The sequence below is a fragment of the Schistocerca cancellata genome, chromosome 1, assembly GCF_023864275.1.
Source record: "Schistocerca cancellata isolate TAMUIC-IGC-003103 chromosome 1, iqSchCanc2.1, whole genome shotgun sequence".
Taxonomy (NCBI): Eukaryota; Metazoa; Arthropoda; class Insecta; order Orthoptera; family Acrididae; genus Schistocerca; species Schistocerca cancellata.
Window position 1 is genome coordinate 437,764,059 of NC_064626.1, and position 15,317 is coordinate 437,779,375.

The window sequence follows — 15,317 nt, forward strand, 5'->3', positions numbered from 1 at the left end:
CTCCCATGCATATTTATTCTTCTTCAGAAAATTCCTTTAACCATCTTCACTTCTATTTAGACGTTAAAGTTGAACAATAAATGTGATAAGGTGCAATACTGCATTACACACATCTAAACTCATACTTGTCGCTAAAGAATAAAATGATTTCTACCAGTTTGGTAAAATAAATAACACCAGCGCCTGCCTGTGTAGCACAGAATTAACAGATTAAATCTCTGTCTTATGTTCAAAGATTGCAGAGGGAAATTAGCACACAGTGATAATGATAGTGGCCACATTCTAACAAGTTATTTTGAAGTTATCCTCAACATTGAGGCTCCAAAGGCAGTCCAAACAATCATCCAGATTCCTCTCCATCCACGAAGGAAGAAATCGAGAATGTAATTCATGCACTGAAGGACAACAAGACACCAATGAAGAACTCAAATGGTTCAAATGGCTCTGAGCAATATGGGATTTATCTGAAGTCATCAGTCCCCTAGAACTTAGAGTTACTTAAACCTAACTAACCTAAGGACATCACACACATCCATGCCCGAGGCAGGATTCGAAACTGCGACCGTAGCGGTCGAGGGTTCCAGACTGAAGCGCCTAGAACCGCTCGGCCACAACGGCCGTCAAAGAAGAACTGATAGTCGATGAACTGTGGAAGTTTGCAGGGGATAAAGTGATCGATAAAATTGTTGCTGTTATTCAGGAGATTGAGAAAGCGGCAAACTTCCAAGTGGACAGACCTCTGCCGAATTTCATCCACTGCATAAGTAAGGGAACAGAACAGGCGTGAACAACTACCATGCTATCAATCTCCAGCTAACATTATACAAGATCCTTTCAATGACTGTACAGGGCACGACGGAACGGCAAATCGGCCCATAACTGGAGGAATACCACGAGTTTTCAGAAGGGCACGATCGTGTACTGAAGATATTATGAACCTGGAGATTTACGATCAAGAAATGCGCGATGATCATCGCTGATTACAGCAAGGCATAGGACTCAACTGATCGAAACTCCCTGTTTCAAATTCTTGAGGCTTTTGGCTGACGTAACAAGACAAAAGCGATTGTCCAGTAAGCAATGGCAAAAATCACTTTTAAAGTGAAGTGGCGAGGAGAGATGCCTCATGCCTTTGAAATTTAGAGAAAAGGACATGAACTACTGCTTCAGCTCTTTACCTTTTAGAAAAGGTCATCCCAGAATGGGGAAAGAAATAAAGAGTCTAGGGTGTAACCAAATGGTGCAAATGACTCTGAGCACTATGGGACTGAACATCAATGGTCATCAGTCCCCTAAAACTTAGAACTACTTAAACCTAACTAACCTAAGGACATCACACAACGCCCAGTCATCACTAGGCAGAGAAAATCTCTGACCCCGCCGAGAATCGAACCCGGGAACCCGGGCGCGGGAACGCTACCGCACGACCACGAGCTGCGGACAGGGTGGAACCACCCGGTTCCTAATCGACTTCTGGAATGCGATATAACTGATCGTGATCGTTTGTGCCTGAACAAATTTTACGGTGAGTAAGGCTATCGTTACCGAAGAAAAATAATACCGGTTAGTAGGAGGAAAGTGTAGAACAGGCCCTTCAGAAGGAAGGATCAATTCCAAATTTAATATAAATAGTGATGATAATATGGAAATGGGTGAACATTTAGTTCAATTTCTCAAGAACCACATCAACATCTACCTCTGCATGGATGATTTGCCAATCACATTTAAGTGCCTGGCAGAAGGTTCATCGAACCACCTTCACAATTCACTATTATTCCAATCAAGTATAGCACGCGGAAAGAACCAACGCCTATATCTTTCCGTACAAGCTCTGCTTTCCCTTATTTTATCGTGGGGATTTTTTCTCCCTGTGTAGGTCGGTGTCAATAAAATATTTTCGTATTCAGAGAAGAAAGTTGGTGATTGGAATTTCGTGAGAAGATTCGGTCGAACGAAAAACGCCTTTCTTGGAATGATGTCCATCCCAAATCCTGTATCATTTCGGTTACACTCTCTCCCATATTTAGCGATAATATATAACGTGCTGATGTTTTTTGAACTTTTTCGATGTACTCCGTCAGACCTGTCTGGTAAGAATCCCACAACGCGCAGCAGTATTCTAAAAGAGGACGGACAAGCATAGTATAGGCAGTCTCCTTAGTAGATCTGTTACATTTTCTAAGGGTAGTGCCAACAAAACGCAGTCTTTGGTTAGCCTCCCCCAAAACATTTTCTATGTGTTCCTTCCAATTTAAGTTGTTTGTAATTGTAGTTCATAGGTATTTTGTTGAATTTACGGCCTTTAGATTTCACTGATTTATCGTGTAATGGAAGTTTAACGAATTCCTTTTAGCACTCATATGGATGACCTCACACTTTTCGTTATTTAGGGTCAACTGCAAATTTTCGCACCATTAATATATCTTTTCTAAACCGCTTTGCAATTTGTTTGGATCTTCTGACGACTTTATTAGTCGATAAACGACAGCGTCATCTGCAAACAACCTAAGACGGCTGCACAGATTGTCTCCCAAATCGTTTATATTGATAAGGAACAGCAAAGGGCATATAACACTACCTTGGGGAACGCCAGAAATCACTTCTGTTTTACTTGATGACTTCCCGTCGATTACTACGAACTGTGACCTCTCTGACAGGAAGTCACAAATCCAGTCACATAACTGAGACGATATTCCATAAGCACGCAATTTCGCTATGAACGATATTTTCTAAATCCATGTTGACTGTGTGTCAATAGACCGTTTTCTTCGAAGTAATTCATAATGTTCGAACACAATATATGTTCCAGAATCCTGGTGCATATCGACGTTAATGATACGGGCCTGTAATTAAGTGGAATACTCCTACAAACTTTCTCGAATATTGGTGTGACCTGTGCAACTTTCCAGTCTTTGGGTACGGATCTTTCGTCGAGCGAATGGTTGTATATGATTGTCAAGTATGGAGCTAATGCATCAGCATACTCTGAAAGGAACCTAATTGGTATGCAGTCTGGACCAGAATACTTGCTTTTATTAAGTGGTTTAAGTTGCTTCACTGCTCCGAGGATATGTACTTCTGCGTTATGTTGGCGGCTGTTCTTGATTCGAATTCTGGAATATTTACTTCGTCTTCTTTTGTGAAGGCATTTCGGAAGGCTGTGTTTAGTATCTCTGCCTTGGCAGCACTGTCTTCGATAGTATCTCCATTGCTGTCGCGCAGAGAAGGCATTGATTGTTTCTTGCCGCTAACTTACTTCACGTACGACCAAAGTCTCTTTGGATTTTATGCCAGATTTCGAGACAAAATTTCGTTGTGGAAGCTGTTACAAGCATCGCGCATTGAAGTCCGCGCTAAAGTTTGATCTTCTATACAAAATCGAAAGTCTTCGGGATTTGGAGTCTGTTTCTGCAAAAGTGTTCTGACCAGTTTTGTGTACCAAAGAGGATCAGGTCCGCCGTTTGTTAATTTATGTCATATAAATCTCTCAATTGCTACCGATACTATTTTTCTAAACTCAAGCCACATCTGGTCTATATTTATAGCATTAATTTGGAAGGAGTAGAGAGATTGTCTCTCAGGAAGGCGTCAAGTGACTTTTTATCTGCTTTTTTGAATAGGTATATTTTTTGTTTGGTTTTGGAGGACAATATTCAGTCTAGCTATGACAACCCTGTGTTCGCTGATTCTTGTCTCCGTTTTGATGCTTGTTATTAACTCAGGAGTATTTGTTGCTAAGAGTCAAGTGTGTTTTCACAACCGTTTACTATGCACGTGGGCTCATGAACTAACTGCTCGAAATAATTTTCAGAGAATGCGTTTAGCACAATTTCGGATGATCTTTTATGCATACTACCGTAATTAAACATGTATTTTCACCAACAATCGAGGGTAAATTAAAGTGACCACCAACTACAACCGTATGGGACGGGGGGAAAATGATACCACGTCATATTTAACACAAAGGAAATAATGTTTAGCGAAAAAAGGATAATTAAACGGTCGCCAGCATACTAGGGCAATGAATATCCAAAGTCCTAAGAATGGCAATGGCAAAGAAAATTAAGCAAATGATCTTTGGCGTGGCAACAGAAGGTTATCACGCTTTTCCACAACACAGAAGTTCACGAGAAAATAAATGAATCAGAAAGCACCGAGTTTGCTGTTACTTAATCTGAAATACTAGCAAAGTTAAATGAAATTACAGGTTAACTAAATTACCGGCTCTAAGTGAAACTTTCTTACGTAGAAACAAGTCTTTCAGTAACCTCTGCGTTATGTAATGCAAATTTTGGAAAAGTGCAAGACAGGAGTCACTTGCAAAGCTAAATACTTGCAAAGCTAAATTTGTGTTGATCTTTAGTTATTAGTTTTACCAGTGAAAGTTTACGGTACTTTAAGTGACTGATGTTAGTACTCAGAATTGTAAATTAGTTATATCACTTTTATGGAGTACAAGAATGAACAATAACTGTTGCAGCAAAAATTAGATTGAAACTGGTCATTAGCAAACAAACAATACTGACAGTAAGTAGTAAATCAATTTTAATTTTTTTACGACACTCGATGATTGCGTGGAAAGGAAAAGGACCTTGTTCGGTAATAATGTCTGAGGACAATGACGACAAAGGTGCCCTATAAGTTTTAACTGTTGCAGGTTATTATTAGTGAAATTTAATCGAAAACTGTAAAAGAAAATCCGCTGGGTAAATGCCTCTGCGATTTTAGTTCTACTTTGTCACATAACAGTCTCACGATGTTGTATCTGTGCGGATGACGAAGAATGTAGCCGATGACACTGCTGAGCTGCTACTGCTGCTGCTGCTGGTTGAGAACTACGAGCCATCTCCAGAGCCACGGTTAATTATTGAACAGGCGCTCGAATTGCAGCTTTCCTTCGCCTGCTCACTCCTACCGTTCTCTCAATACTCGCGGGTAAAGGAAGTAGGCGAGCCTACACTGGCGTGATAATAGGTGCACACCACATCTGCGGGAGCACCCAACAAAACACTTCGGCACTCTTTCATGACTTCCTCTCCGTTCGTAGCACGGAGAGTCTCTCCGTACTTACAGATAAACAACGGCACAGCTTCTGCCATTTCGTCGTTGCTATCGATAAATTTAAATAAAGTTCCCTAGGCTATTACCCACCAATTTACAGTGCTTACAGTATAATTGCAATCAAATATATATAGTCAGAAATAAATACACTATTACATCCATTATGTATTAGATATAATTTCTGTAATAAGGCTTACAGATTCCGAGTTAGAAGTACAGTACAAGTTACCAATGGTTAAAAATTTTGAATAGTCAGAAGGTATTTTATCTGCATTTTCCGTGTTGCAAGGAGTAGAAAATGAACTGAGACTAAGCTACACTGTATGGAACCTTATAATTGACTTTCCATGCTTTGCAGATGCTGTAAGTATCTTTTGATCGAAACTTCCTGGCAGATTAAAACTGTGTGCCCGACCGAGACTCGAACTCGGGACCTTTGCCTTTCGCGGGCAAGTGCTCTACCAACTTTGTTTTTTTTTTAAAGATTTTTTTTAAATCTCATTTTGTTCGTTTTCGTTCGTTGTATCTGCTCGGGGCGGACGTCGCAAGACACCCGTTTCAGTTCGTCGTTGTTCCATTAACTCAGTTTTTTTATTACAAAGGGCAGCTAACCCTCTGACCGAACGCGCTGAGTTACCGTGCCGGCTACCAACTGAGCTACCGAAGCTCTCCTGCGAACCTTGCAGAACTAGCACTCCTGAAAGAAAGGATATTGCAGAGACATGGCTTAGCCACAGCTTCTGTAAAGTTTGGAAGGTAGGAGACGAGGTACTGGCAGAAGTAAAGCTGTGAGTACCGGGAGTGAGTCGTGCTTCGGTAGCTCAGTTGGTAGAGCACTTGCCCGCGAAAGGCAAAGGTCCCGAGTTCGAGTCTCGGCCGGGCACACAGTTTTAATCTGCCAGGAAGTTTCATATCAGCGCACACTCCGCTGCCGAGTGAAAATCTCATTCTATCTTTTGATCCTGTATGGTTGCCAGAGGTTGAAAAAATCCACGAGAAAAGGGATTTCTCCTAAACTGATCCAGAAGCGTGATCAACTTAAGGAACAACTACGGACACAATAAGGTTCCAGGAAAAGCCAAAGCTGAAGGAAAGGAAAGCATCGACCGTAGAGAGGAAAGAACAACTCCAGATAGAAAAGCAGGAGCATAGGCTGCAGTTAGAGCTGGATAAAGGTACAGCTGAATCGACGTGATTCTTCGTTGGCCGTAACGAAGAAAGAAAGACGAAGACTACTGGCCAGTTTCCAACTTACGCTCATTTTGAGGTGTACTAAGGGACGTCCAATAACGATCATGCCCTGTGCTACTTAGCTTGACCTAAAATTATTGGTATAATGGTATATTTGCGAGGATGATGTGTCCACATCCATTCGTCGACTTTAAAATGAAAACATTGTCAGCAGCGCTTACGAAAGTACAACTGTGTACATTAACCTCTACTGTGTCTTAGCGGCATCGGAAGTATTTTATTCCCAATGGAAACCTAAGGCACAGATTTGTGAATGTTCAACCTTTCGACCATCCTCAAGTGCTGCCAACTGTTGGGCATCATTATGAAAATATCCAGAAGTCACTGTAGCAGTGCGGAAGAATTCGTGACCATCAGAATACACAGATGTTGTTGGTTCGCTACATGCGCTGTACACTTGAATATTGTCATTGTTATTTTGCTCGTAATTACTGAATGATCATTTTACGTTTTATTACAGTAGAGAATATTTCGTAATTATTTATTTTAGTCCACAAAATGAAGCCAAGTGTACATAGTATGTTTTGAAAATGGTTACATATTTTTGTATAACTTCAGCATCGAAAATCATTTAAAATAATCACCTAATATTATTAAATTCAGGTCCGAAAGACCTCTTTTTTTAATGTGGTGGATTTTCTTACCCTTCACTTGTACTCCACCCTCTCCGTTTTTTGTAGATGTAACATTCAGCGCTTCTTTACTTTACCCTCAAACTGCTGAACATTACGAAAATCTTATTGCATCTAACATTGCCTAAGCTATCCTCCAAGTTCATATGTACTTGGAAAATATCCTAATTTTCTTCAGTTTACTTTCCATTAATAACTACTTCTCTGGTACTAACCTTTTTCCAGTACGGCTTCACTTTTTGTTTCTAATCTTATGTATAATATTCTAGTTTACGGTGTGATTATCTGCCTCATCATTCGACATTTTTAATTTTTTCGATAATGAGATCCAAATGGTTTTCTATAAATTTGATGTTAAGTCACCCATTATATCTTAAATAGCCTTCAGCCTCTTATATAATTACCTTACATTCCTTTACTATTTTGAACAATCTGATAGAATAATTGTAAATAACGACAACACCGAAAACGGCCATGCTGTCTCCGTGGAGTCGCTAGTATATGGACTTGACATTATGTGTAAACAAACTTTCTAACGATTTTTCATCAGGAAAAGTAGGTGTGACGGATTGTTTCGATCTGTTTTAAGTGCTGCACTTAAGGGAAAAGAACTGCAAGATTTTTAACCCTATAATTATGTGCCTCTGTCCATGATCATGTTGCAGAGGTACACTAAGTGCTCCTAATTAATTTGAGCTCGGTTCATATCGCAGTATCATTTCGGTCTCAACACTGAATGTTTGCAGGGAAAGTGCGAAACGACTCAGAACGCATGGAATAGTATAGCTAGTTTTGCTGCGCCGCACTGCACGGGCGCGTATAACGGAGTACGGACAACACTGGTCGTTAACATTCTCAGCTGTACTCGACTACCATTAATTTTGTTATTATACTCTCAAGTAAGGGCAAGAGGTGTTGAATTCCCCAGTCGGCTGCGGATGGTCATTCTCTCTGAAACGGAGCGTCCAACTCCTTGCCAGGCTACAGACGTATGACAGACTCAGATTACAAGTCAGAAATTTTCTAGTCCACGACACAGATTTATGTTGTTAAGAAGTTTGCACTCGTTTGCAAAGTGAAATGTTCATTATGGAAATAACGTATAGACTGCAGATCTTCACTGCACCACCTCTTAAGTGGGTGTCAGTGCCAGTCTAGAATGATAAGCAAGACATGACGTACAAAAATGTTGCCACATCTAATGGATTAGTAACGGGGCGTGGCAGAAAGTGAGAAAAGCATATAGTTGGTATTATTACTAACCGCCGCTTACACAGATTTTTTTCAATCTGAGTGCCGGAGACGTCAACGAGATGCTGCATCCGTAAAACGACTAGTTGCTCTCAGTAATTCCGGTGCAATCTGAGCAACGTGTTCCCGTATACTGGCTTTCAGATCAGTTAGAGACCAAACGTGTCCCTGGTAATACGACTTTTACATATCCTCAGAGCCAAAAGTCTCTTGGATTCAGATCAAAAGATCCTGCAGGCCATGCATCTGAAAAACCCCCGGAGAAAAGACGTTCGTAGAAGGTTGCATTAAGTAGGTCTTTCACTGGGCGAGTTTTCAAACAGTTGCGCTCTTCCAAAGCAGAAATCACATGATGTCAAAGCAGGTCTTGCTAGCGTGCAGACGTCACGGTACACCCGACAGTCACTCTGGGTGTACTTTCTTTCAAGAATAACGGACAGGGAATAAAGACGCTTGTGGATCCACACCACACAGTCACAGAAGGCGAGAGCTACAGCTATTCTTGCACTACATGCGGTTCAACACTACCACAAGTGTATTCAGTGTACCGGTAGTATAAAATGTGCCTTGTTACTCCACAGAATATTGCCCGGTCACATGTCATCAACTTCGATTCGCGGCAGAAACCGAAGAGAAAATTAAGAACGTTGCTGCGGATCATGAGTTTTCAGGTGCTTTACCGTCTGGATCTTGTACAGGTACCATTTTAAACTACACTGCAAAACTTTCCGTGCTGTTGACAGTCGAATGGACAATTCTCGTGACACTGCACGATCATTAACAGCATCGGAGCACTTGTTGCTTGGTTAGTTACAGTAACAGAAACCTCGTCAGTAATCACCGGGTTAAGATGCCTTCTTCTTCCAGGTGTCACACGAGTATCACCCGCAGTTTAGAATTTTATTATCATCTTTGAACCATTTAATAAGGACCCCCCCCCCCCCTCGCACCCTTCAGTCGGCTAAACTGTCTCAATGTAGCAGGGTAATTGCTGCCGTTCACATAAAACAGTTTCACGAACAGGGCACGGTATCTCTTCTCGATAGCTGTACTCTTCAGTTACGTGATAGCTTGTCAAATGACGGCTTGGATGTCACACCGTGACACAAAGCGCACAGCGACAGGTTTGCACCTGGGGGCCAAAATTGGAACAAATTTTGTCCAGTGTAAATCGGTTCGGGATTAACGCCTTAGTTTATCTGCCAAGTTTCGGTGTCACGTGATAATTACAGGTCACATTGGACCCCCATGAGCAGCTGCACTTTAATTATAACCACTCAGTACAATGAAAATCACACTGGTTAAAAAGTTAATTACCTCCAGGAAAGTCGCCCCAATACCGTGTAACACTACTTTTAGTCATGTCAACGGCCTCATTTTGGAAAGGGAGAGTGTATATAAGTTTCTTAAGGTAGGAAATATACACCTGAAGCCAGAAATGTTCGATTAGGTACCACAATCTCCTAAATTTCTGCGTGTTGATTGGTGCGTCTCATCCATTATTCTAGTCCGGCCCGATAACTGAGTGGTCAACGTGACGGATTGCCTCGATTTCCGTCTTGGTAGGGGATTTTCTCCGCTCAGGGACTGGGTGTTATGCTGTCTTCATCATCATTTCATCCCCATCCGGCGTGCATGTCGCCCAATGTGGCGTTGAATGTAATAAGACCTGAACCAAGGAGGCCGGACCTGCCCCGCCAGGGGCCTCACGGCCAGTGACGCCAAACACTCATTTTATTTCATCAATTATTCTGCATTGTTTCGTATATTTCCTATGGGATTAAGAGTGGATAACTTAACGCGACAGGGGAGGTGTAATAGCACTCTTTGTTTCCGCCAGGCGACATAGCCTTTTGTAAGGTAGCTGACTGGTAGATGTCCAAAGCACGCAGCTGCCTTCACAATGCTCTCTCGGAAAGTAGTCCAGTGAACATACACCCACTGTCAGCATCAATTCATTGTCGGTTTCATACCAATTGTTACTGACAGGGCAAGGCACTAATCTCTGTTCCCTTACGCTTAGAATCTTTTTAGTACCAATATTAAATGGTGGCGAGTGGTATACTATTTCTCAGAGATACTTTGGACGTTCCACGTTGAAACTCTTTTTACGTCTCTAACTCCGCCCAGCTGACTGCGCAGATAACATCGACTGTCACGTAAACATCACTTCACTGCCATAACATATTTTTAGTCAGCAGCCTTGTCAGTTCAGATATACTCGGTTACAGCAATAACACTGACCAGGCTAACAAAATCCATTCCTGCAGTCCGTGAAAGACTTTTGTTTTAGACTTTAACATATGTTACCTCCAAAGTCTTCGCGTTGATGGTGTTTGCATTAGAACTGCGTCGACTTATACTGCGAGAATTATCTTTAATCCACGTGTCTGAAGAAATATTAGAAGTTAATTGCGCTTTTTTGTTCTTCTGTATCCTCTAATGCACTCTTTTCGTGATCGTTTATGCCGCTACCTTCCACCTACCCCAGCGTCAGTGAACCTCGTGTTTTGCTAAAAACGTTAGGGCTACAGTAAATATTTTCGAAAGTTTTGAAATGTAACAGGCACTTCTAGCGTGTCTCGTATTACGTCTACTTAGTGATGACCTACTTACATACCATTCTTCCATGGAGGAACATACTGTGAAAACGATTTATGTAGGACATTAGTGTCAATAAATAACACCAAGCATTGATTTTTGTACGTAGTAATCAAGAAATGCAAAGATGTTCCCTGAGCAGCACAGTCACCACTTAAGAAACTCGCGAGACAGGTCCATAGCCCATGATTACTGCTTTTCAATCCATAGATTGAGCAAGCAATGGGAAAATCAACAAGAAATTTGAAAAGGGAAATGAAGCTAAGGGAAAATAAATAAATACGTTATGTTCTGCTGATGATGTATCTCTGTGAGAGACGGCAAAAGACTTCGGGGATCAGTTGAATGAAGTGGACAGTGTTTGGAAAAAAATCTTAAGATGAACATTAATAAAAGTGAAATAAGGAAGATCGAGTTAAATCAGGCGATGTTGTGAGACTTAGATTAGGGTACGTTACACCAAAAGTACTAAATGACTTCTGCTATATGAGCAGCAAAGTAAAAGACCACTGTAGAAGTAAAGAATTTCTATGGCACGAAAAGTGTTTCTTATAGAGATATCTCAACATCTAACACAAACTAAGTGAACTATCAGTTTAATAAGTCACGGATGCAAAATACTAACGCGAATTCTTTACAGACGAATGGAAAAACTGGTAGAAGCCGACCTCGGGGGAGATCAGTTTGGATTCCGTAGAAATGTTGGAACACGTGAGGCAATACTGACCTTAAGACTTATCTTAGAAGAAAGATTAAGGAAAGGTAAACCTACGTTTCTAGCATTTGTATACTTAGAGAAAGCTTTTGACAATGTTGACTGGAATACTCTCTTTCAAATTCTAAAGGTGGCAGGGGTAAAATACAGGGAGCGAAAGGCTATTAACAATTTGTACAGAAACCAGATGGCAGTTGTAAGAGTCGAGGGACACGAAAGGGAAGCAGTGGTTGGGAAGGGAGTGAGACAGGGTTGTAGCCTCTCCACGATGTTATTCAATCTGTATATTGAGCAAGCAGTAAAGGAAACAAAAGAAAAATTCGGAGTAGGAATTAAAATCCATAGAGAAGAAATAAAAACATTGAGGTTCACTGATGACAATCTAATTCTATCAAAGACAGCAAAGGACCTGGGAGAGCAGCTGAACGGAATGGACAAGGTCTTGAAAGGAGGATATAAGATGAACATCAACAAAAGCAAAACGAGGATAATGGAATGTAGTCGAATTAAGTCGGGTGATGCTGAGGGAATTAGATTAGGAAATGAGACACTTAGAGCAGTAAAGGAGTTTTGCTATTTGGGGAGCAAAATAACTGATGATGATCGAATTAGAGAAGATTTAAAATGTAGATTGGCAATGGCAAGGAAAGCGTTTCTGAAGAAAAGAAATTTGTTAACATCGAGTATAGATTTAAGTGTCAGGAAGTCGTGTCTGACAGTATTTGTGTGGAGTGTGGCCAGGTATGGAAGTGAAACATGGACGATAAATAGTTTGGACAAGAAGAGAGCCGGCCGCGGTGGTCTCGCGGTTCTAGGCGCGCAGTGCGGAACCGCGCGACTGCTACGGTCGCAGGTTCGAATCCTGCCTCGAGCGTGGATGTGTGTGATGTCCTTGGGTTAGTTAGGTTTAAGTAGTTCTAAGTTCTAGGGGACTGATGACCACAGCTGTTAAGTCCCATAGTGCTCAGAGCCATTTGAACCATTGACAAGAAGAGATTAGAAGCTTTCGAAATGTGGTGCTACAGAAGAATGCTGAAGATTAGATGGGTAGATCACATATCTAATGAGGAGGTATTGAATAGAATTGGGGAGAAGAGGAGTATGTGGCACAACTTGACAAAAAGAAGGGACCGGTTAGTAGGACATGTTCTGAGGCATCAAGGGATCACAAATTTAGTATTGGAGGGCAGCGTGGAGGGTAAAAGAGATGAATACACTAAGCAGATTCAGAAGGATGTAGGTTGCAGTAACTACTGGGAGATGAAGAAGCTTGCACAGGATAGGGTAGCATGGTGAGCTGCATCAAACAAGTCTCAGGACTGAAGGCCACAACAACAATAACACAAATTTGATCATCTGATAGTTTTTCCTGAACGAACTGGTCTGGTGTGTAGCCTTATACGGAAGTACAAAATGGGCGATAAGTATTTCAGACCGGAACGCAGTGGTAGATTAGAAAATGTAGGACTAGATGAGAAGATCGGATAACTACTGAAGAGACTGGCGAGAACTTAAATTTATGGAACAACCTAAATAACAGAAGAGATAGATTCGTACGACACATACTACTGAGGCAAACAATCCCCGGCACGGTAGCTCAGCGTGTTCGATCAGAGGGCTGTTTGCTGTCCGTAATAAAAAAAACTGAATAAAGGCATCAATGATCAACTTGCGTGGATGTCTTGTGACGTCCGCCCAGACCAAACGCAACGAACAATACCGACTAAAACGCAAAAAAAAGTGGTGAGCACGACAGAATGTCAATCCTAAGGTCCCTAGTTTGATTCAGGGACTAGGTGTTGTGTTGTTCTAATTATCATCATCGGGAGGCCCTAGTCACAAGACATTTACGTCTGAGAAGCGTGAGGGGTACAAATTGCAGAGGTAATCAAGGCTTGACAGCAGCAAGCGGGTTCAAGTGAATGCACGTTGCAATAATCGTGCTGAGGTGAAGAGCCTTACGTAGGATTAACTTGGAGAGTGCATGAAACCAGTTTGTTAAGACAATAGGAAATATTTTAGAATCCTCTTCTCCGTCGTACCAGACCTTGGAATGCACAGCGGTACTGCGTCATCCTCAGCTGAGAGGCGTCACTGGATGCGGATATACAGGGGGGCATGTGGTCAGCCCACCACACTCCCGGCGTTTTTCAGTCAGGTAGCTCCTCAGTTGGCTTCACAAGGGCTGAGTGTACGCCGCTTGACAATAGCGCTCGGCAGATCCACGCGGTCACCAATCCGATTGCTAAACCAGGCCGTCAACCCTTGAATTCGGTGATCTGACGGGAAAACTGGGTTGTCATTGCAGTATGCCCGTTGGCTACTTCTTAGAATATACGAAAGTAAAATACCTTCAATTTTTAATACAGTTCAGTGTTATACATTAATTATACACTCCTGGAAATGGAAAAAAGAACACATTGACACCGGTGTGTCAGACCCACCATACTTGCTCCGGACACTGCGAGAGGGCTGTACAAGCAATGATCACACGCACGGCACAGCGGACACACCAGGAACCGCGGTGTTGGCCGTCGAATGGCGCTAGCTGCGCTGCATTTGTGCACCGCCGCCGTCAGTGTCAGCCAGTTTGCCGTGGCATACGGAGCTCCATCGCAGTCTTTAACACTGGTAGCATGCCGCGACAGCGTGGACGTGAACCGTATGTGCAGTTGACGGACTTTGAGCGAGGGCGTATAGTGGGCATGCGGGAGGCCGGGTGGACGTACCGCCGAATTGCTCAACACGTGGGGCGTGAGGTCTCCACAGTACATCGATGTTGTCGCCAGTGGTCGGCGGAAGGTGCACGTGCCCGTCGACCTGGGACCGGACCGCAGCGACGCACGGATGCACGCCAAGACCGTAGGATCCTACGCAGTGCCGTAGGGGACCGCACCGCCACTTACCAGCAAATTAGGGACACTATTGCTCCTGGGGTATCGGCGAGGACCATTCGCAACCGTCTCCAAGAAGCTGGGCTACGGTCCCGCCCACCGTTAGGCCGTCTTCCGCTCACGCCCCAACATCGTGCAGCACGCCTCCAGTGGTGTCGCGACAGGCGTGAATGGAGGGACGAATGGAGACGTGTCGTCTTCAGCGATGAGACTCGCTTCTGCCTTGGTGCCAATGATAGTCGTATGCATGTTTGGCGCCGTGCAGGTGAGCGCCACAATCAGGACTGCATACGACCGAGGCACACAGGGCCAACACCCGGCATCATGGTGTGGGGAGCGATCTCCTTCACTGGCCGTACACCACTGGTGATCGTCGAGGGGACACTGAATAGTGCACGGTACATCCAAACCGTCATCGAACCCATCGTTCTACCATTCCTAGACCGGCAAGGGAACTTGCTGTTCCAACAGGACAATGCACGTCCGCATGTATCCCGTGCCACCCAACGTGCTCTAGAAGGTGTAAGTCAACTACCCTGGCCAGCAAGATCTCCGGATCTGTCCCCCATTGAGCATGTTTGGGACTGGATGAAGCGTCGTCTCACGCGGTCTGCACGTCCAGCACGAACGCTGGTCCAACTGAGGCGCCAGGTGGAAATGGCATGGCAAGCCGTTCCACAGGACTACATCCAGCATCTCTACGATCGTCTCCATGGGAGAATAGCAGCCTGCATTGCTGCGAAAGGTGGATATACACTGTACTAGTGCCGACATTGTGCATGCTCTGTTGCCTGTGTCTATGTGCCTGTGGTTCTGTCAGTGTGATCATGTGATGTATCTGACCCCAGGAATGTGTCAATAAAGTTTCCCCTTCCTGGGACAATGAATTCACGGTGTTCTTATTTCAATTTC

The 15,317-nt window shown here is 43.1% G+C and overlaps 1 non-coding gene across 1 annotated transcript; it reads left to right on the top strand.

Moving 5' to 3' along the window:
- The first annotated feature begins 5,870 nt into the window (after window positions 1-5,870).
- Window positions 5,871-5,945, top strand: Trnas-cga (transfer RNA serine (anticodon CGA)). The gene has a single exon. It is a non-coding gene; the product is annotated as a tRNA-Ser (tRNA).
- Window positions 5,946-15,317: the final 9,372 nt, after the last annotated feature.